General features: G+C 39.0%; 1 protein-coding gene across 2 annotated transcripts in view; it reads left to right on the forward strand.

The window, feature by feature from the left end:
• atxn1a (ataxin 1a) overlaps positions 1 to 23,041 on the forward strand; it is a 99,425-nt gene that overhangs the window by 14,650 nt on the left and 61,734 nt on the right. Inside the window, exon 2 of one of the 2 annotated variants that reach the window (XR_009650194.1) lies at positions 11,704 to 11,885. The exons of the other annotated variant lie outside the window; for it this stretch is intronic. The gene's annotated coding sequence lies outside the window, so the exon portion shown is untranslated. Of the gene's footprint in view, positions 1 to 11,703; positions 11,886 to 23,041 lie in introns of those variants that run through there. 2 annotated transcript variants of the gene reach the window in all.

Consider the following 23,041-nt stretch of genomic DNA (forward strand, 5'->3'; position numbering starts at 1 on the left):
TGCAGACTCACAGATATCTCTTGACGTTTTGGCTGAACTCCAGCAGACCTCACATCTCAGCAGATATTGTTAGCCTGGGTGTGCATTAAGTAATGGCATTTTGTGTAATGCTTTTGTTTGTGTGTGTGTGTGGGGGGGGGGGGATTTGTGCTCCTGCTGTCACCTCAACCTTCATTACATAAGCAGGTTGGCCATATACAGGCCTCTGGGGAGGAACATGTGAAGGATTTGACATGTCTCATATACAGCAACACACACACACACACACACACACAGGTGGATAGGACATCCAAGGACACATGCACGCTATAATTGTCCATTTTAACATGATTTTCATGCACCTCCCACTGAATCACTGATCACACTACAGAGGGAGGTAAAGAAGAATGGAGCGCAATAATACACGATAATAAACAAGTTCTACTCCTGATGAAGGATCACAAGACATGTCACATGCAGCAGATCGCACACAGCTGCGCCTCTGCTACCCTAAAAAAAAAAAGAAAAGAAAAAATCTTGATGCTGTGTGTGTTTAGCATCTGTAGATGTCACTGTGCTGTGTGGTGTCTAGTCTTGATATTTTGGCAGGTCACTTTTCCTCTGTGTGTGTGTGTGTGTGTGTTTTAATCCTAACGCTTCTTGCCTAATTGAAGAGCTTAGAAAGCATGATGCAGGAATTCATTTCTTTTCTTAAAAGACTTTTTTTATTTCCTTTATTTTTCGCTCTTGTGCCGTTTGAGCATACAGGAACTGAAAATAGCACCATTCTAACTGAGAAAGAAACAAGGTCAGAAAAGTGAAAAATGGCTTTTAGTTAAAGAAAGAAAGAGCAGAATGCAGTTAACATGAATCGGATAGAACGTATAGGGCATCTCTTTTGTCTGGTCATGTGATGGAGGTAGAGGGTGAAGGCACAGGAGTGTGTGAAAGCACTCTTTTTTGCAGCAGCAGCAACAGCAGTCCTAAAACCTCACTGAAAGCTTTAATCTTAAGTATTATACCTGCTGTGGATTTAGGTGTGGGATTACTCTGCTCTGTGTGGCTGGTCGGGGAGCTGGCACTGCGCCTGGTGTTAAATAAAGCTTCCTGAATGGTGGACAGAGTCTATCTGTCTGTCCCTCTGTCCATCTGTCCACTGTGTGTTTGAACATATGAGTGTGTGTCTGATGATAGAACAGAATGACAGTAAATTATATAAAGGTGCACAGAGAATATCAGAGTGTTGGTAATGTGTCTGATCAGTTAATAATTAAATTCTCTACAGGTTATAATGTAATATATGATGTCATATTGGATCACATAGCATACTTCACATCATATTATATCACAATACAATACATTGCATCATATCATATACATCATATATAATATTCATATCACACATCATATCATATTGTACATCATATCATGCATTGTATCATATAGGGATAGATAAGTAGTATTTTCATTTAAAGTTAATATATTCTGCTTTTATATATATATATATATATATATATATATATATATATATATATATATATATATATATATATATATATATATATATATACCTCTCTCTTACAGTTGTATGCAAAAGTTTAGGAACCCCAGACAATTTCCATGATTTTCATTTATAAATATTTGGGGATCAGCAATTTCATTTTCTTTCATTCATTCATCTTCTACCGCTTACCCGAACTACCTCGGGTCACGGGGAGCCTGTGCCAGGCGTCATCGGGCATCAAGGCCAATTTCATTTTGATCTGTCAAATAACTGAAGGACAGTAATATTTCAGTAGTGAAATGAGGTTTATTGGATTAACAGAAAATGCACAATATGCATCAAAACGAAATTAGACATTAGAAATTAGGAGCATAAATTTTGGCACCCCAACAGAAAAATCACAATATTTAGTAGTCTTCTTTAGCAGAAATCAGCTGTAGCTGATGGAACCTCCACCAAATTTTACTGTGGGTAGCAAGTGTTTTTCTTGGAATGCTGTGTTCTTTTGCCGAAATGCATAACACCCCTTGTTATGACCGAATATCTCAATCTTTGTTTCATCACTCCACAGCACCTTATTCCAAAATGAAGTTGGCTTGTCAAAATGTGCGTTTGCACACCTCAAGCGACTCCGTTTGTGGCGTGTGTGCAGAAAAGGCTTCTTTCACATCACTTTCCCGTACAGCTTCACCTTGTGCAAAGTGCACTGAATTGTTGAACGATGCACAGTGACACCATCTGTAACAAGTTGATGTTGTAGGTCTCTGGAGGTGGTCTGTGGGCTGTTTTTGACTGTTCTCACCATCCTTCGCCTTTGCCTCTCCAATATTTTACGTGGCCTGCCACTTCTGGCCTTAACAAGAACTGTGCCTATGGTCTACCATTTCCTCATTATGTTCCTCACAGCGATAACTTTTTTGTAGCCTTCCCCTAAACCATACTGTTGAACAATCTTTGTTTTCAGGTCATTTGAGAGTTGTTTTGAGGTCTCCATGTTGCCACTCTTCAGAGGAGAGTCAAAGAGAACAACAACTTGCAATTAGCCACATTAAATACCTTTTCTCATTATTGGATGCTCCTGTCTATGAAGTTCAAGGCTTAATGAGCTCACCAAACCAATTATGTGTTCCAATTAATCAGTGCAAAGTAGTTACAGGTATTCAAATCAACAAAATGGCAAGGGTGCCCAAATTTATGCACCTGTCTTATTTTGTTTTAATGCATATTGCACATTTTCTGTTAATCCAATAAACCTCATTTTACTACTGAAATATTACTGTGTCCTTCAGTTATTTGACAGATCAAAATGAAATTGCTGATCCAAAAATGTTTCCATACTTCTGTAAATCTTTGAGACAATGTGAATTGTTAAAAGAGCTATAGAAATAAATCGAATTAAATTGAAATTTAACCACATCATACTGAATATCATATCATATATCATATCATACTTCATACCATATCATACCATATCAGTATTGTGTTTTATATATATATATATATATAAAGCACAATACTGATATGTATATATAATATATATAATACATTGTATTGTGTGACATCATAGTGTATTGTATCATATCGTATCATATCACATCATGTTATATCGTACCGTATCATATCATATCTTATCGCATCTTGATGATCTTTTCCTCATATTTTCCTTGCAACCTGTTTACTTTTTCTCAAATTATGCAAAAACTGTATGATTTAAATATGCAAATGAGTTTATCGATCATTACATATTCACTCATTTGCATCTATCTTCCCAGTTTTCAGTGTAATAACACACTCATTGGTCAGACCTTCTCATAACTCTCATAAGTCATAAAAATTTGATATCGCTTAACTGTTAGAAAAAACACCACCGTTAACTTTTAAGTATTAAAATGTGAAGATAATAGAATCTGTCATGTCAAGTCTGGCTTTAATACATCTGAGTCAATGTGTGAAATGATGTGGATGGGAAAAATGACACGGCACATTATTCAGTCATTTTGAGCAAACAGCGATAAACGGATTGCCAGTAACGAGCGTGCTTTGAGGAAACAGTTAACTGCTGAATCATTTGGAGATTGGGGAAATATCTTTTTGTCAAAACATAATATGTTTCAGTTTAAAGAGATTATATAATGCCTAAACAAATATAAAATCTAATGTCTAAAAATAAAAACATATATGAAATGTGTGGTAATGTGCTGAGTTATAATTAATGTAGTTAAAATATTTTGGGGGAAATTTGTATGTATTTTTAATTAGCTGCCCATTTCTACATTCTACATCGCTTTGTCGGTAAAGTATTGTGACATGATTTTTTTTTTTGCTGTATCACCAACTGCTAGTGTGTGTGTGTGTGAATGTCGTGTCACTCCTGACTACACACTGTCAAAATTATTAACATATACAATTAGAAAAATGAGCAGACGTTTTTACACCTTAGCATGTTTCAGCGCATGCTACAGTATCTGTCTAGATATTGTTGTCATTCTAGTAAACGTACAAAACAACAACAAAAATACGTATGAATAAATATTAGATGTTTCTCTAAGACTAACGACTCCTAGTTGCTAATCCTCATTAAGCCTCAGCTTGCTTTTAGGATTTGTCTCTTGTGTTATACATTAGGTTTGGATTTGTGTGCATGGAGACTGAACACGCTTGCCAGGTGTGTTAGGTGCTACTGGCTAGATGTTCAGGTACAGGTGCAATCACTGGACTTCGAGCTGCCCAATGAGGCATGTGCTTACAGTTATGAAATGTAGTCAGAGCTTGTGTGTTCTCAGCTCCTGGACTTTGGTTTGCTTTCTTGGTAACTGCAAACTGCAAAGCCAAAAACTCAGCCATCAATCAACAGGCTCGTTCATATCAAAGGTCCGGATGAAGTCCAGATATGAAGTTCTTTTATACTCAATGACCCAGAAAGATCTGTTTTGGGTCCAAACACTATAACGTCCATCACCCATCCTTCCACTCATCCATCCATACACTCATCCAACTAGATGGGCTGGTTGTTTGAATGGGATTGTTTTCAAAAACTGTTGATCTTCTGTGATTTTCACCCAGACCAGTGTCAAGACAAAAGCCTGAGCAGGTTCGAGCTGAAAAAGCCTGAGCAGGCTCGAGGTGACTGGGTGTCCAAGCCAAGCAGAAAAGCATTTCAGAATACACACCAAGGCAAACTTGAGGCAGATGGGCGTCAGCTGCAGAGCTTTTCATCTGTCTATTAATCTGTCTGTTTGTCTGTCTGTCTGATGAATTGAATAAGAGAGAAAAAAAAGAGAGAGAGAGAGGGTGAGAGAGAGGTGCTCAAAAAGATATGAGGACCATTAGAGGGAAGGTGATGGAGAAAGCCTTGAGGATTCTTGAGGCTTGAGCCAGGGAGACAGGGACTGTAGGATTTTTCTTGCCCAAGCAAGAAAAAGACAAAAAGTGTCTCAAAAGAAAAAGTGTGTGTGTGTGTGTGTGTGTGTGTGTGTGTGTGTGTGTGTGTGTGTGTGTGTGAGGGAGAGACAGAGACTGAGTTAAGATCTCATGGCCTATCATTCTGTAATATAAACACAGCTGCTTTTGTGCAGAGGAGATAAACTTCACTTTACTGAGAGCTGAATAAAAACCATTAGGAACAAAACACACAGACACACACACAGACACACACACACACACACATCAAATAGGGGTTGTCTTGAGTTTACCGAGAAATGAAGCTTCTCCCATGTTGTCTTTCTTCAGGATTATATTCTTGTGCAATAGATAAATGTGGAATGTATCTGTTGCTCCTAAACTTCACCTATTTTGGTAATTTTAGTTATACAATGTACTGTGTTCTTCTTCTTCTTCTTCTTCTTCTTATTCGGGTATCATAATAAATGGCAATAACCCTCATCCACTCACATTCAGAGTTTTTATGTTACTGAGGACACCAGTACAATGTTCTTGCTCAGCTGAGGTGATGCAGTGGGTAGCACAGCTGCTTCTCAGCTCCAGGGTGTTGACAGATGGCAGGTTGGATTTTTGCTCTTGACACCAAATCCTTACTTCATGTCACAGCAGAAATCAAGCTTCATCAGATCACATGATGTTTTTTAATCTTCAAGTGTCCGTTCTGGCAAGCATGTGCTCAATGTACCCTCAGATTCCAGATCTTGGCTGATACCAATGGAAGCGATGAGGTCTCCTGAAGGTTTGATCTGTTGTATATACTGACATGCTTTTCACCTCACCATGGTTGTTAAGAGTGGTTATGCTGTATGAATAACAGTACAGTAGCTTTACTGTTAGCTTGAACCAGTCTGGACATTCATTCTCCACAGTCTTATAAACAATGCATATCCACCCACATACCTGTCAGAACTGGATGGTTTTCCCCCCTCTCGCCGCTCTGTTCAGTGTAAACTCTACAGAATTTTGTGTGCGAAGGTCCCCAGAGATCAGCAGTTTCTGAAATACTCAAATCAGTCCATTTGGGACCTGACAACCATGCTATGGTCAATATCGCTGAATCATATGTTCGCCCTTTTTGATGTTTGATGGGAACGTTAACTTAAGCTCTTGAATAGTATTGATTGTGTCACTGCGACATGATTCGTTGATTGGATAATTACACTATATGCAGTTGTTTTTGTGTTCCTAATAAAGTGGCTGGTTAGCCTATAGTTACATTTCAGCATAGGATATATATTTTGGTCAATTAGCTGATATACTTTTAGTATAACGTTTTTTAAACATTTCAACCTACTTATTTCTGCATGGCTGCTTTGCCCTGATATAGAAAGAGGAATTGCTTTTTCAGTCTATGTGAAGAAATGGGAGAAGACCCTCTCCTTTCTGAAAGACTAGCAGTCTGAGGTGGTGTCTGGTCAGGTCCAGCTAAAAATAAACCTAAACCTGCATGTAAACTTGCCCCCAACACGGAGACTTAAGAAAGAAATTGGAACAAGGACCTTAGAAGGAACCACAGTGATTTACAGAGAGTTTCTTTCTGCAGAGTTGCCTTGGCTACTGCGTCTCTTGTCAATGACTGCCCTAAACTGTCTTAGCAACAGACAGGCAGATGGCTTAGCAACCGGGGGAGAGAGGGAGACACTTTGGTCAAGGTTTGTCTGTGCTGTTTTAGAGTTTCTAAAACTCAGCTTAAAGGAGATATTGTACAAATTCAGGCGGTTCTTTTACATGCATATATCAAGCATCTCATCACTTCCCCGAGAACATTCTTCGGTTTTTATTTTGAGAGCATGTGAGAAAATGCGACTCCTAAACTAGTGGGGTTCATCCATTTTCTAGAATATCCCTGTGGATGAATTATCATTGAGCAACAGAATGAATACAGCTACACGGTGTCATTGAGAGCGCTTTTCCTCACCTGGTTCATGACCTCCTCATGTGTCTCATGTGACTCATCTACCAGGTACTGTAACTTCACCGTCCTAGCACATTTGTTTATCACTAAACACCCATGTTTTCAGTCTTCAACATCTCTGAGACGTTCTTTCTGCTTCAGAAAGTTAACAGAGCTTCCTCCTGTAGAGCGAGCAGCCTGGTGTGTCCATTCCTTCTCCAAAGGCCTAAACGTTCATCTCTTTACACAGTATCTAGGAAAGCAGTTCTTTTATAGTTATATGTGCTGACATTTTTTTCATTTATGTTCTTCGTTACATTTAGATTTTGTCCTTTGTCCTCAAAGCTGCTTGAGACTTGTACAAGCCAGCGTTAATCTGTAATCTTTCAGATAATGAATCATACAGAATTGCTTTATTTTATTTGTAGTAATTGATATCTTTGTCTTTTTTTTTTTGATCTGAGAGTTGATCTGGGTAAAAGTGTAAATAGAAAGGTAAACAGCAGGTTTGTATGGGATGATCTGGCTTGTGACCTAATCTGCTGTATGTTGTAGTGCAAATCAACCAACCACAAAACAGTCAGTTCATTATGGTGACCAAAAGGAAATGAACAGAATAAAAAGATAAAAAGATTCAGTGTAAAAAAAAAGTCCTTTATTTCTGATCATATCCGTAATATCTAATAAAAAAAGTGTGCCAGTTCGAACCCTCATGATGCAACAGCCATCCGTGGCCAGGTACCAAGGAAGACATGGCATATTCTGTCACCTGTCAATCACAGCACAGCTAGCCAATCACAAGCATCCATGAGTGGTTCTTGAGCAAGGCCCTTAACCCTGTCTGCTCCAGAGGTGCTGTACTGTATCATGGCTGATTCTTTACTCTGACGCCAACTTCCTATGTGAAAAAAAAATTCACTATGCTTCTTCTACTTCTTCATACAGTGAACAGCATCACAGTGCCAGGAATGTTGTGTGACGGTGCTGTTGCAGAGGAATTAGTATTATTAATTATGTAACTTATTTATGTGCAACATGTATATAAATTGACATAAAGGGCCACATTGTGTTTGAAATGTCCTTCATTTGTACACACGGATATAGTGAACTATAATATTAAATTATAATAATAACTATATTATATATAACTATAATAATCAATTATATAGTGTAAATATAGCATCAAATGACACACCAATCATGGCATCATGCAGGAAGGCCAGGTTCATTACTTAATGAGTTTATTTAAGAGTCTTAAATAAGAGGAAGAATGAGGTTGCTGTGATCCTCCTGGATCCTGATCCTCCTGTTGTGAGCAAACAAACTGCATTATTAATGGCTTCACTTCAATGTTAAGCAGACATTAAAAGTGTGAAGTGGGAGGAGCTTTTCAGTGTAATTCGTTAGTATTGTGAGACCATGGGGAAGTAGGAGGTATATACCGTCTGTCTGGGTCTGCTCTCATTACTCTAGTCAGGTTAAGTGAGAAATGAAACTGCCACCCACAGCTGCTGAGTCAGGAGAAACACTGCCTGTGTGTGTGTGTGTGTGTGTGTGTGTGTGTGTGTGTGGGTGTGGACAGGTTTTTATATCTTGCTGGGGTTTTATCGTTTACTAAAAGTCACAATGTTTCCTCTTTAGATTATTGAAATTGGAGTTAGCTCTAGGTGTAGATATTGGTGCCAGTGCAAGGTCCTCACAAATATAGCCAAATGTAAGAGTGTGTGAGTGTGTGTGTGTGTGTGTTTCTGCATGTAAGTGCTTGTCTTATCTATTGCACAGGCTTCAGTCCCTCCCTCTGCAATGTTGCAGAAGTAAACTTTGTCACTAACTCTTTGGAACTGAGGTTAACTTGCTCGTTGGTTTGCTTCACAGATCTGTAAGTACTTGCGTCAAACCCAAAGCCAATAAACGCTTGCCTTCCTTAATCGAACAGTGATGATGTACCTGGAACAACATTAACACATGAACCTTTTTATTTGCTGTAGACTTAGTGTTCTTTATTTGCTATACTGCAGATACTGCACATAGTATCTATGTAGTAGCCTGTGCAGTGTGTTCACTTAGACAGCATGTTGTGTAAATTAGGGAATGTCACAGTGCAAATAGATAAGAAAATACATAACAAAAATTAGGTGCTGACTCACATGGTTAAGGTCAAGGCACAAAGGTCAAGTTCAAGCCTGAAAGTGTTCAATATTCTTCTTCTTCTTCTTCTTCTTCTTCTTCTTCTTCTTCTTCTTCTTCTTCATACAGTAAACAGCATCACAGTGCCAGAATATTGTGTGATGGTGCATAATGACGTTTCTGATGAACATATATATCGTCGCTGTCAGACGGAATCCTCGTATCTCCAAAACCGTTATTTTTCAGGAAATTAATAAAACGCCGTACCTTATCTGCAGTGCACAGGGTTTAGTCCGCGTTGCAGTGGATTGTCTTGCGCTAAATTCCTGTCCTCAGACGAGCACCAGAACTAGCGGGGGGGTCAAGATTTTTTTTTCTTTGAGCCCAGTGTTTTGAAGACATTTACCTCAGAAGACGTGTTGAGTCGTTGCGACTCTTCTTGAGGAGAAATATGCCGTGAAGCTCTCCCGCGGAGTGAGGAAGAGGTGGACAGTTGAAGTGTCCAATGGAGTTAAGAGATTTGCGCTCAAGCTATTTTCAAGACTTTAGATTGGTTAATAACTTGTAAAAAATAACAGACCCACGTGGGGACTGACCAATAGCATCGATATGTGAAAAAATATGAAATTGACCAAATTTGGACATACGAGGTTTCCGCCCGACAGCGATGTTATATGGATATGGTATAATAATGAATAAGAGATGATATATAAATAGTACACAGGTCATGAGGTTTGTGACCAGTGAAGATCAGTGGAATCGGAGGTATGCGATGGGCTTCTTTCTTTGCACCTACCTTCAGCTTTATAGAAGAAGCCATGGACTTCTATACGAGGACGTATACCTTCGATACGAGGTATACGTCACTCCATTCTTCATAAGCCATTGAAATGCACACGTTATTGTTTTCTCATGATGAATAATTATCAATTATCTGTTTCCAAAGAAACTCCCGTCAACTGCAGCTGCTTAAATCCTGCACATCCTCCCACGAGGGACAGTTTTAGTACTTAACAGTATAATAATATAAAGGTCTTTTCTCATAACACATTTGACACAATCAGCTTTAACACAACCAGCAAAGGAACGTGCAGTCATGCTTACAGGTAATAAATACCTTTAGATATGAAAGAGATGAATAATGTGCAGCGTCAGTCTTGATAGCTGCCTAGAAGGGAAGCACCAGTCGCGAAAGAAGTGAAACCACCCAGGTTTTCAGGCAAAGTGCAGAAATAGTTTGTGACTCAAACAAACAAAGCGTGGTTGCCATGCCAACAGGCATCTATAAATAGAAGGCAGCGTTTGTTTTGTGAGTGCTCTGCTGTCCCCCAGTGAGCATCAGAGGCTCAAGCGGCCCTCACTGAGATTTTGGTTAACAAGCCTTTCCTCTGTGCAGTTTAGCCGGGTGGAGTGAGATTTTAAACACTTATGGTATGATAATTAGTGATATCTTACACATACTGAAAGCAGATATTTCATGTCACAGAGAATAAATAACAAATTCTTGCTATCTTGTGACTTAGTTGCATTAGCATGCAGTAGATTTTGAGTCTAATATTCTCATGTCATTGGAGGTTAACTGTTGTAATCTAATTCTGCTGAAATACAGCAGCAGTTCAGCTTTACAGGAAAGTCCCACGCCAGAAGCAAAGCTAGGCGGATAAGCACTGACGTATTCAGAAAACTGACATACCCCATGATCTTTAAGCTAGGTATCAGATGGGAAAAATAGTTTGTTCAACAAGACGATGAACAAAATCGATCACCGCCTTGAAGCTACTGTGCGCTTGAACGTTTGTTGCAACAAGTAGGTGAAAAGATTAATGGTGAACTTTTTGCTTTTTATAATTTTTAAAGCCCTCTGCTGGACAAAAGGTGAATTGCAATTGAAACCTGCTTCCCTTAATCTACACACTCCCTCTATTATGCATGAAATTATTAGGATAATGGAACAGCTGTATAGGTGAGTCTGATTTCTGGGCCAGAAAAATGGAATGAAGCATCCTTGAATGAAAAAAAATTACTGTAATATTACTGATTTTGAATTTAATTGATTTATCTATTTATTTATTTATTATTAAACATACCACTGACCTCAATTTTAAGAGGACAGTAAGGACATATCTATATATAGTTACATTTTTATGGACTGTCAAAGCCACTTTTAAGACAGAGAGGGAAAAAAACAAATGATAAAAAAAATATATAAAATAAGGAGAGAAATAGAAAATAGATAAAAGAAATATAGTATACAGGTGTGCATGTGCACATTATGAAATAACGTTTGAAACAAAACTCAGTTTAAAAGCAGAACAGGAACAAACACATCAGAGAAAAATAATGACAATACAAGAGATCAGCAATCCGCCCAGTTGTGTCCTTGTCTTTGAAGTGATATGATTACAGCATGTCGTGAAGAGAGTCTCTAAAATGGCACCTTTAAAACTGCCGGTTGTTCCAGTGTGGGTTGAAATGGAAACATTCAATGACGGAAGGTTAACACAGTGATATAATTCCTTCCTTATAGTCCAAAATGTCAGGTTACGACATTATTGCGTAGAATGTAGTTCACTGAGACTCGTGAGCCATCAAGTTGAACCTCCATTACATCCTACATGATCTTACATGATCACCATTTATACGGATCCCACTTGTTGCTCTAAAATGGAAAATCCCAAGCTGTGATCTCTGACAATTTTGCACAGAAAGAAGAACTTTTTTCTTAAGGTTTATATGTTTCTCTGTCTGTGTTTGGCAGGGAATGGTGACAATAGCTGGAGCCAAGCAGACACAGATGTGGACAGACAGAGTGGCAATTGCAGAAAGTCCCATCACAATCCAACATCAGAGATTTATACAGACCTGCTAAAGCTGGACACTGAGCTTCCCTCTAAACAGCTACGTGATACCTGTTCACCGCTTACTCATCCCCTCTGTAAAGGCATGACAAAAGATTTTTTTCTTATATGTAATTATCATTGTATTTGGGCCTTTAAGCTGGATTTGGACAGTTGTTTCCAATCATAAGCTCCTTTTATTAAGGACTATTATAGCCATTAATTTTATGGGCTGATGTGTTTTCTATTGTGTTCTGTAACTTTATTCCTTTTAGCTAATCATTCCTTACAGCTATAATGAGTTTTATTCATGCAATCCTTTAATTGGTGGATAAAACACTACTCTAAATATGCTAAATATAAATCCATTGCATTGGAATGTTGCTTGTCTAAGTAAGTATACACAAGCTTGAGCAACAGTAAGTGAGTGATGTCAGGGGTGCCAATACTTTAATCACTACAGATAGATCATTTGTTCAACAAGAGACTTGATTTCACTTGATTTGTTGGCAATGGTCTGCATAGAGATAAATTAAAAACTTAGTTCCACTTTGTCCATTTTTTTCATACAATCTTATACAGAGTGACTTAAATTATTTATCTTATTTAATATAGCTGAGCAAATTAAGGGTTAAGGGCCTTGCTCAGGGGCCCAACTGTCACGGCTTGGTGGACCTAGCATTCAAGCTCAGAACCTTTCGATTGGTAGTCTAACACCTTAACTGCTGAATTGCCACGTCCCTCATGTCCATGATGTTAACTTTACAAATTTTATTAAAAAAATATATTGTATATGTCTACAGCCTTAGCATCATCATCAAAGACTTGCAGTAAGGGAAAACCAGAAAAAAAACACATTTCTGCTGCCTCATTACATTTTTATAGAGGTTACTAAACTGTTATGCTGTATATGATACTAAACAGTCAATTCAGGATTTTTCTGTGATTGTTGTAGACAAAGATGCTTGATTTTGCTGTAAATTGCATATTTCAAGAGTAGTCTTGAGAAGTGAGTACCTTAAGCTGTTAATGTACCCACCCACTGATTAAATATCTGCTTACTGCTGACTTACTGAATCCTAAAACACAAATCATTTCACAACACATCGATCCCAACACGGGTTTTAAGCCGTCAGGCCCGGAGAACGTGTACAAGACAGTGACCTTGTCCACATTGCTAAATGAAGGCTTTAGTCATCTGGTCTGTAGGAGTTCAGTCAGATCTAATAGGTGTGAAATGCTGTGTTGATGGAGGGAGCGAGCCTGACTGACTCTGTGCTGTGTATCATGTTGTTTCTGCTCCTCCCTCAGTAGTAGTCGTGTGTTAAGCCGGGTGGTGAGAGGTCATTCCTTTCTATCTTCTGTGCCACAGTGATTATTGTAGTTATTTTTTCCCCTTCGTCCTCCACCTCCTTCTCAATCCGTCTTTCTTCCTGAGGGCTGAAAGGTCCCTGTCCTTTCACCTCCTCCACCTGCTCTCTCTTTTTGTATTCGTTCTCACTTCTGGCCTTCACTATTTTCTTCACACACACTACATGTGCTTTTATGCTCTCTCTTTGTTATCTCTGCTGTTTTTCTTTATCACCTTCTATCTTTCACTCTGCTATCTTTTTTCACCACATATCCTTCTAACACTTTTATGTCCATGTTTCCTTACTGCACTGGCAAACGGTGTCTGTGTGATGCATTCCATTTTCTATGTGCGAAAGTCAAGCTGTCTTTAGTCCAGGAGCTTTTCAGCTTTTTTGCAGCCCCTTTAACGTGAAGAAAACATTTATTGCTTCCCTTGAGAACAGAACGTTACAGTTTATTTATTTAAACACAGTAAAAACTAGTAAAATATTAGGCACATTATTTAAATGTGTACAACAATGTTAACAGTTCTGAACTATTTTTATTTGCAGAACGCATTTTAATTCAAAATCTTATTAGCGTCATTGACATTATTTACTGGGCACACGGTTGGACCTCAGGGGCTGTGCCATGTAATGGGTTGGTTCCAGGTCTAGGGCATACCCTGCCTTGTGCCTTGTGTGCCCTGAATCCCCTGGGATAAGCTGAAATAGGTTTTCTGTATGTTCACATATAATATGAGTATATACTGTATTATTTCAAATGGATTTCAATATAATATATAATATATATAGATGCAATGCCATGCCCACTTTTCCATAAATGGACGAAGATACACTTCTGGTCTGCGACAGCATTCAGACTTTATTGGGATGTATAAGTATCAAGACGTCAAGCTATCAGAGTTTTGAGTTTTCAGTACTTCAATCTTCCTGGGTTTTCAGTCTTCATCTGCGTTCATACGTAAACCCTTCCTGAGTAATAAGTGTGTGTATGTGTGTGTGTATGTGTGTGTCTATGTGTGTGTGTGTGTGTGTGTGTGTGTGTGTGTGTGTGTGTGTGTGTGTGTGTGTGTGTGAAAATAACTTTAGAAGGAAAAAGTTGTCCACTCTGTACTCAGCTGTTTGTGGGCGGACATTCGGAATGTGAATTGCATATGAATCTGATAACTTGTGGATGAAGGTTTTCTGGGTGTGTGCTGTCCAGCGAGAGAGAGAGAGAGAGAGATAAAGAGAGAGAGTGTGTGCATGTTGCACAGGGACTACATCACATACTAGTTGTGGATGCAGCTGTGGTTGTGGGCAGCAGTGCGTAGATAAATCTGTCAGAGTGATAGCACTACTTTAACTTCTGTCAGTGATCTCTCCTGCTCTCTCTCTCTCTCTCTCTCTCTCTCTCTCTCTCTCTCTCTCTCTCTCTCTCTTTTTCCCTAACCCTATGTGCTACCATCACTTTCTCTGATTTCTCTTTTTTTTCTTTTCATTCTAGCTGAATGGAAATCAGTTCAGTCTCATTTTTTTCCTCTCGCCCCCCCATCCTCTGTGTCTTATCTGCCATCCTGTTTTATTTGTCTCCAGCAGTGATCACTGCCAGGAAAAGTGTTCAAACTCTGGAATGCTTGGCACAGAATAAGGCACTCTGTACACACTTTTTTTTGGGGGGGAACCACCTATTTCTTCTTATTATTAGACAGATCAGTCACGTCAAGTGGGTGTCAGTCAAGTTGACGATCAAAGGTTTTTGTATTATGGTCGCTGAACACTCATAGATTCTGGCAAAACACGAACATAGCTAGAGATGAAAGATGGCTAAAATGACTCACCCTACTTCACTAAACAATAAGTGATCCTTATGTACTTTAATCTGAACTGCTGGTTCCATTTAACCTGACAGAAATCTGTAGAGTCTAGTGTGCATCAAAGCATTTACATCTGAGTGAGTAAAGGATCTGAGGGTGAATCATCAGAAGAGGAAAATTACTTGCCGTGTAACTTGATATTAACTAACACCATCTTTGTCCAATTTTAGCAATTATTCTTGCTGAGGTAAAATCCCCGGTAGTCCCATATTATAGTTAGTAAGCTAACATGACAGAGAGAACTTGAGTAGTACCTTGAAAGTGAGTACTTAAAGCTATTAAATTTTTGAAAAGACTATTGCTTGGTACATTATGAATGTCAAGCAAAGGCTAGGCTGATTATCAAGCTAGCATTGCTTTGGTTTGCGATTCATATATCCCCCACTAACTTGGTTAGATACAGTAAAAAAAAAAAATCAATATAAACATTCAGGAATATAAACATTTCCCTCAGAAAAACATCTGACAATTAAGATGGCTATCACATTAGCTTGCTAACACCTGGCTGGCTAAGTTCTTTTAAATGAAAGTTGAAAAAAGATTTAACAAAATTATCTGGAATATCAACATTTTCTTTAAGATATTATGCTATTAAAATGACCCTGTTCTAACAGTTTTGATAGGCAACTGGGACACAGGAAAGCTAATGAATTAGCTAGAAAACTACTGAACTGACTGTTGGGTTTTTCAGATAAGTGAAAAGTATAAAGACAGTGAAAACAAGTCAAAAATATGGATTTTCAAGATTATTGAAGAGAAAAATCTATATTCAGAACTATATTCAGCAACATTCTATATTCAGAATGTTTTCTTGTAGAATTGACTCCCAGGCCAGAGCTCAAAAAGTGAATCTGAATGGGTATTTAGACAGGTCCAGTGACCCTAATGACCAAATCTGTTCTCTTACTTCCCCATTCCTGAAGAAACCACTCACTCAAATACTACATCGTTGCTAAAACTAATATAGCACCGACGTCTAAAGATATCATAATCACAGGCTTTCATTTCGAATCTTTTTCCATTTCTCAATCCCGGCATATTCATTCTGTTTTACATACTTATGATCACTTTTTTTTGGACACATTCTCACTCCTAATCTTACTGTCTCTCTTTCTCCTTTTGATGTCTGCCTCTAATCGTTAAACAATGAGTTAATTACCTGCACCAGGGCTTATGAATTTATTCATTTGGTGTATAATTACCAAAGCCTTGCAGAGTGCTGAGCGAGAAGTTTCTCTGCTCACAAAGGGGCTGTTCATATCTTTAGCAAAGGACTGAAAATACCTCTATACATTAAAATACTTGTTGATGAACTGCATCAATTGTATCAGGCTCTGTCTCTTTGTCCTGTTTTGATCCACTTTCATTTGCTTTCATTTGCTGTTGCTTCAAGCACAGAGTGTCGGAATGCATTTTGAGTGTTTGAATTGAATTTAAAAGCAATCTTATCTAGAATACCAAACCTAGGAAGTGCCTCATTTTAGTGATAGCAGTTAGGAGTCTCTGGAAAGGAAAAATGTTTTTTCTTTGTGTGTGAGTTTTTATTAGAAGGTAGAAGGCAGGCAGATATGTGCAGCGTGGAGTTTGCTAGCTATCTACACTCAGGATTTCAATCGATTGACTCGTTTCCAGTTGGTCTGTGAAAGAGCGCCTTTGTGCGCACCTCCTGCTTCTGTGCAATTAAAGTCAGTAGAAACCAGTTAGCAGTCCACTCTCATATCTGTATAAGCTCACAGAAGGTCAGGAGTAGATTTTAGGAGCACCCAGACATTGCATGCTGTGTCTCCATTAGCCATTAGTGATGAAACATACGGCACTGAGTGATGATCATTAATATCTTCTGCTTATATAATCCCCACTTTGCAGCTACAGCATTATATCAGTGGATAATAGTGGTGGGAAACTTTACAATGTGCCCTTGGGAAAATTAGCTTATGAGTGTTTTATCTTAATGAGTGTTTTATCTTATTGAATACAAACCTATATAGTACAGTATAATGCAATTTCATGAGCACCAGGCTTCGTGTATGTGGATCCAGCACTGAAGAAAGCACTGATTTGATGCACATGCTATTTGATAGTAGATTTACCGGTAGATTTGCCCTCTCACATTCTTCAGGTCCCTGGTTTAATCCTGAGGTCCCGCAGGTTACTGTGTAACCATAAGTACAGCGTTTTGCAAGATCCTACATGTATCCATGTGGTTTTCCTCTGATGTTTAATGATTGTCTGTGTATTAGCTAAGTATGAATGAGTGTGTGAATATATGTGTGTGTGAGTACATGGTGCCCTGTGGAGTCCAAGCTGGAGTCCCATCCAGGTTATTTTCCTGCCTTGTGCCTCATATTCCTGGCATCCCCTTTGACATTAACCAGTGTAATATATGGTGATTGAAGGCAGTGAGTAAACCCTTTTTTATTAAATCCACATATCATATTCAATGTCTATAGTGTAGGTCAAAACACAGGCAGAAAACATGCAAGGATAATCCAGAAAACAAGCATTTTATCAAAAAAAAAAAATAAATCAGAATCTGTTTTGTTGTGCCAGTGTTCAGGATAAAATGTCTTTACCGTGTCTCACTCCACAGTGTTGGTTAATGACTCATATGAATGTAGACACTTAGTCCTTTAACAATTTGTATTCTTTTGTAAGTATTTCTGTTTTTACCTTTCCTGCTTGGGGCAATATATTCATAGGAAGGTTTCAGAAAAAAACAACAACAACAGTTAGTTTTTTCTATTACTCAAATTCTGTCTAAGTTTTTACCTTTAAAAAAAAACAGTTGGAAAAATGTCTCATGCTGAAAGCTAACAGTGTCCTCATTTTGACTCATTTTATATCGGAGTTGCATCAGTAAAATAATTTATATGTTTATACTGATTGAAAATGTCTGATAAGTCGATTTTCAGTGTAATGGTTAAGAGGGTTAAAACCAGGAAGTTGCAGAATTAGAAAATAGGACACTCAGTATCAAGACTTGGACCTAACGACACAGGGGCAAAGATTTATGCAATGTGACAACAAAAAAGGCATAGACAAACTATTAAGAGCTTAAGACACAATAAACAATGCATTGGGTTATACACAAGTGACAGGTCAGTGCTGGAGACAAAACAAATGTATATGTACACAAAAGCTTACATGCTTACAGTACATGCTGTACTCTCAAAATAAAATCACCTGAGAACAGGTCAGAACTGCACCATGCACTGAAAGGACATATTTTCAAATAAGGATGAATCTGTTACTGATGATGAATGAATGAAAGAATAATTCTCTTGTGTTGGAAGATCACAGTTGGCCTATAATTGTGTGAATAACTATTTTTCGCTATTTTTGTTTTGGACGCTAGCAAATAGCATGTCATTATTAGGGATGAGCGAGTACAGCATTATCTGTATCTGTATCTGTATCTGTTAACCATATGAATTATCCGTATCTGTATCTGTACTCGGAGTGGGTGGGGCCTAACCCGGAAGTAGGCGGGAATGGGCGGGGCTTTAACCGGTAATAATTAATTTGTAATATTTATAACACAAGCTTACTACCTTTATGTTTTTATGAAATACAGCAAAAACGTGTCAGACACTCAGTGTCTGGTTACTGGTTAGAGACAGCTGAAGGTTTAAAAAAGAAAAAAAATCTCCGACAGGCAGAGACGCAATGCGAGTCGCATTCTACCAAGCAAGCACCACGTCTGAACGAACCCACGTTTACCAGAACTCTACTGGTTAGTAAGTACGTATTATTAACGTTACAACCCGAAGTAAAAAGCTGAAGAAACCCTAAACGTTAACGGAAAAGACCCGCGAACCCGAGTGACTGAGGGAGAGACAGAGAGCTATTCTGTGTGTGACTGTGAGTGAGCAGAGCGAGACACAGCAACACAATACATCTGTATGTGTGTAGGGGAGGGGCGCTGTGACTAGCCTATCACAGAACGCTGACACAATCAGATACCCAATGATGATTTTCATTCAATCCGAGCACAGATATTGACTCGTATTACTCGTATAATACTCGTAGTCGGCAGAAGTGCTTTATCCGTACCGGATACTCGTTTCAGCCGAGTATCCGGCTCATCTCTAATCATTATTATAAAAAAAGAAATCAACCCTACCATTTTTGCCCATGCTGTTTTTAATAAAACCTGAACTGTGATATTGTTCTGTAGCGCTGCTCAAGAAATGATCGGTTCTCTGGCTCACAGGACTGTTAAAAACTATGAATATGCAGAACATACAAGCACTAGCTTTGACCTTAGCAGAGAACCAGAGTTTTAAATTGATGCTCATTTAGACATCCTAGTCTCTTTCTTCACTGTAATGAACTTTGACCTAGCATATAATGTGTCTCCTTTTCCATTCATCTCTTATCTAGTCTATCTCCACCGCTGAGGAGCTACAGCAGGGAAATGCTAAGGAGAATGTAATAATTGTGGCACTTGTGGTGCTGATTTATATGCCTCTGTGAATCCGCAAAGGGCTCTTACACCCTCACTTGTTTCTTAACTAGATACAGTTATCAACACTGGAGGAGGCAACGGTCCATTACTTTAGCTCATGCTTCTGATTACAGATTACTAATGTGGCCGCCTCTAACTGCCTGACTAGATATTACGATGAAACAGGGAATGACCTGTATTTAACTGGAAAAGTGAAAAGAAAAGGTTTAGATCTTTGCTCAACGGCCAAGCAGTCGCAGCTTGGCTGTGCGGGGATTTGAACTCACAATAAAATGATGCCTATACTGAAAAAATGCACCTACTAAATGTACATGCATTTCAAACTCTATGTACACTCTAACTTCTTGTATTGGGTGGCATTAGGTTTTGTCCAAATACAATGGCTATTCTTACAGTACAGGTGTATATCCTTAATTATTTTTTCTTTTAAATTTACCTTTAGTGTATATGGTCCAAGGGGGGCACGGTGGCTTAGTGGTTAGCACATTTGCCTCACACCTCCAGGGTTGGGGGTTCGATTCCCGCCTCCGCCTTGTGTGTGTGGAGTTTGCATGTTCTCCCCGTGCCTCGGGGGTTTCCTCTGGGTACTCTGGTTTCCTCCCCCGGTCCAAAGACATGCATGGTAGGTTGATTGGCATCTCTGGAAAATTGTCCGTAGTGTGTGATTGCGTGAGTGAATGAGAGTGTGTGTGTGCCCTGCGATGGGTTGGCACTCCGTCCAGGGTGTATCCTGCCTTGATGCCCGATGACGCCTGAGATAGGCACAGGCTCCCCGTGACCCGAGGTAGTTCGGATAAGCGGTAGAAAATGAGTGAGTGAGAGAATGAAGTCCAAGTGGTGGTAGTTTGGTGGTTCTGAGATTTGAACCCATGACCTTCCAAGCAATAGTCCAACGCTTTAAAAATAAATTAGTTATTTCATCTTATTAAGATGTAAAAAAATTATACTACTTTATCCTGTATAAAATTAGCATAACTTATTGTCAGTATATAAAATTCATATCCAATCAAGATTACCAATACTGAGTCTCTATACAGTGCAGGAATATTTCCACATTTTGTGTTTTTTTCCCAGATCACACTGATGCGATTTATATGTGCTCATATGAGGAAAACGTAAAGTGCTGTCCCATAATCATGTTATCTGTCATCAAAACGAGGTATCCATTATCCATCAAATGCTCCTTTAATATCCGTTATGGAATAAAACCCTTTAGCAGGTCTCAAATGGCTCCTTGTGTGTAAAACATTTGGTACTTGGTATTTGTAAGACATACCATCATACCATTCCTGTACCTGGACTTTGTCAAGCTAATGTTGAGAATATATACACACTAATTATTCCATGATGGTTCTTCTGGATTGTTTTGACTGGGCCTTTGACACGGACCAGTTAGTGGTTATGTAAGCTCTAGCAGGAAATAGCTGCAGAGAGGATGGAATAAAAGCTGGAGTCAGGGAGATTCCTTTTGTTAGCGAGAGAGGGAAAGAATTCAGCAAGGCTCTGGCAAGAAGAGAGCTTTTTTTTTATTTTTTATTTTGCACAAAGCAGACCGAGAAGGAAAAACGTGCTCCAGACGCCGTATGCTGTTGAGTGAACAAAAATGTGGTGTGAACATGGCCAGCGTGGGACTGTGTGAATGACTTTCTCGCCCACATTCTTCCTGACATGCTGCCAATCGCTCAAGGCTTCCATGACTGATGGGGCTTGCTGATTGACAGTTACTTCTGACTTTAGTGCCTTTCGTGGAGTGGAAGAAAGCTTAGCTGCTCCCTCTGTGACAGTCTTTCGTTGAGTTTCACTCCCCATTTGCCCATTACACGGTTTGTGGTTTCTTCTGTTCATGTCATCTGCTGTCTTTCTACACCATCAGGAATGGACAGGATTTTTGAGGTACAAAATGTTGTTTTCCTTTGGGTTCTCTGGTTTCCTCCCAACTTCCTGAAACATGTTGGCAACTGTCAAATAACATTAGGTGTGAATTTGTGTGTGTGTGTGTGTGTGTGTGTGTGTGTGTGTGTGTGTGTGTGTGTGTGTGTGTGAGCATGCTATGTGATGTATCTCAACATGATAAAACGATTACTTATTATGTCATTTGTATTAAAATAGAAAAAATGGAATGCAAAATAAACGTCTAACGTGTCCACTCAGTGAAAATCGGAGGCTTGATCTGCATCCAAGGTGATTTGCATAACCAAAATGGCAGAGCCAGAAACACATGCGTGACCCGTCTGAATACGAGGAAATTTCCCAGCATAAATATTGAAGTAGCTTTTGGACTGAAGTCACCAGTTCTAACTATAGCCCTTGCTAAGATATTAGCTTCCTTTACCATTAGTGACTGAAGTGGCACAACCGGTCTCATGCCTTACTTACAAAATGTATATCTGTATTTTTAAATGACTTTTGCAGCTTTTTTCCAGTCATGTATTTGGATTGTATTTGCTTTCACTCACTTTACCTTTAATATCTCTCTCAGTCTGTGACCTACTGCAAAGATGACACTGAATACAGACATCAGGCAGAGTCTTACTGTGATCGAGTGATTTAGCCTTGTACAACACACACACACACACACACACGCACGCATTCTCCGCATTCTCTACTCTATACACGCATACACTCTACGATACACACACATATACACCCACACTCTCTACACTATACAGTACACACACACTACATTATGCTCTCACTACACTACACTATACACAAATGCTTACACTACATTGCACACACGCACACACACACAGACTAGTGAGGGCTCTTGAGACGGGTATTTTTAGAACGCGTTGGCAGAAAAAGCTGGGTGTGTGAGCATGTTGTGTGTGTGTGTGTGCGCATGTGTGCATGGTGTGCGTGTGTGCACTCTGAGTACTACAGTCAAACCAAGAGTGTGATCAAAGCAAAAAATGTGACATCACAGCATGCAGAGTGAGTCAGCGCGTGTTGTCATGTTAGAAATACAGCAGTCGCTTGTAGTTAAACGCTTAAAAGCTGCCCACTGTGTCGCTCAACATACACACCTCTTTAAAGGTACAGGGTTAGCAGATAGTCGAGTCAAAATAAAATAAAATACATTTATACTTCCAGCATTTGGCACACAGCCTTGTACACTGGTACTTACAGAAGCGCTTTGTCGTCTTCATCAAAAAAATATCCTCTTGTTAATCTCAGGCCAATTGGAGTGAGTTGGAGTATAGACAGATTTTTTTCTCTACCAGTCTCTGGAACTAATCGTGAAGTTTATACAGTTAGTATTACTTAAACACTTTGCAAAGATATTCCTGATTTACTGAAGAATACATGCAGAATGCTGATCAAGACTAAATATGAACAAGCATTAATGTGGTGATATGACCATATCACTCTTACTCATTTTCTACCACTTATCCGAACTATCTCGGGTCATGGGGAGCCTCAGGCGTCATTGGGCATCAAGGCAGGATACACCCTGGACGGCGTGCCAAAACATCGCAGGGCACACACACTCTCATTCACTCATGCAATCACACACTTCAGACAATTTTCCAGAGATGCCAATCAACCTACCATGCATGTCTTTGGACCGGAGGAGGAA

This window comes from Tachysurus vachellii, chromosome 21 (genome assembly GCF_030014155.1).
Source record: "Tachysurus vachellii isolate PV-2020 chromosome 21, HZAU_Pvac_v1, whole genome shotgun sequence".
Taxonomy (NCBI): Eukaryota; Metazoa; Chordata; class Actinopteri; order Siluriformes; family Bagridae; genus Tachysurus; species Tachysurus vachellii.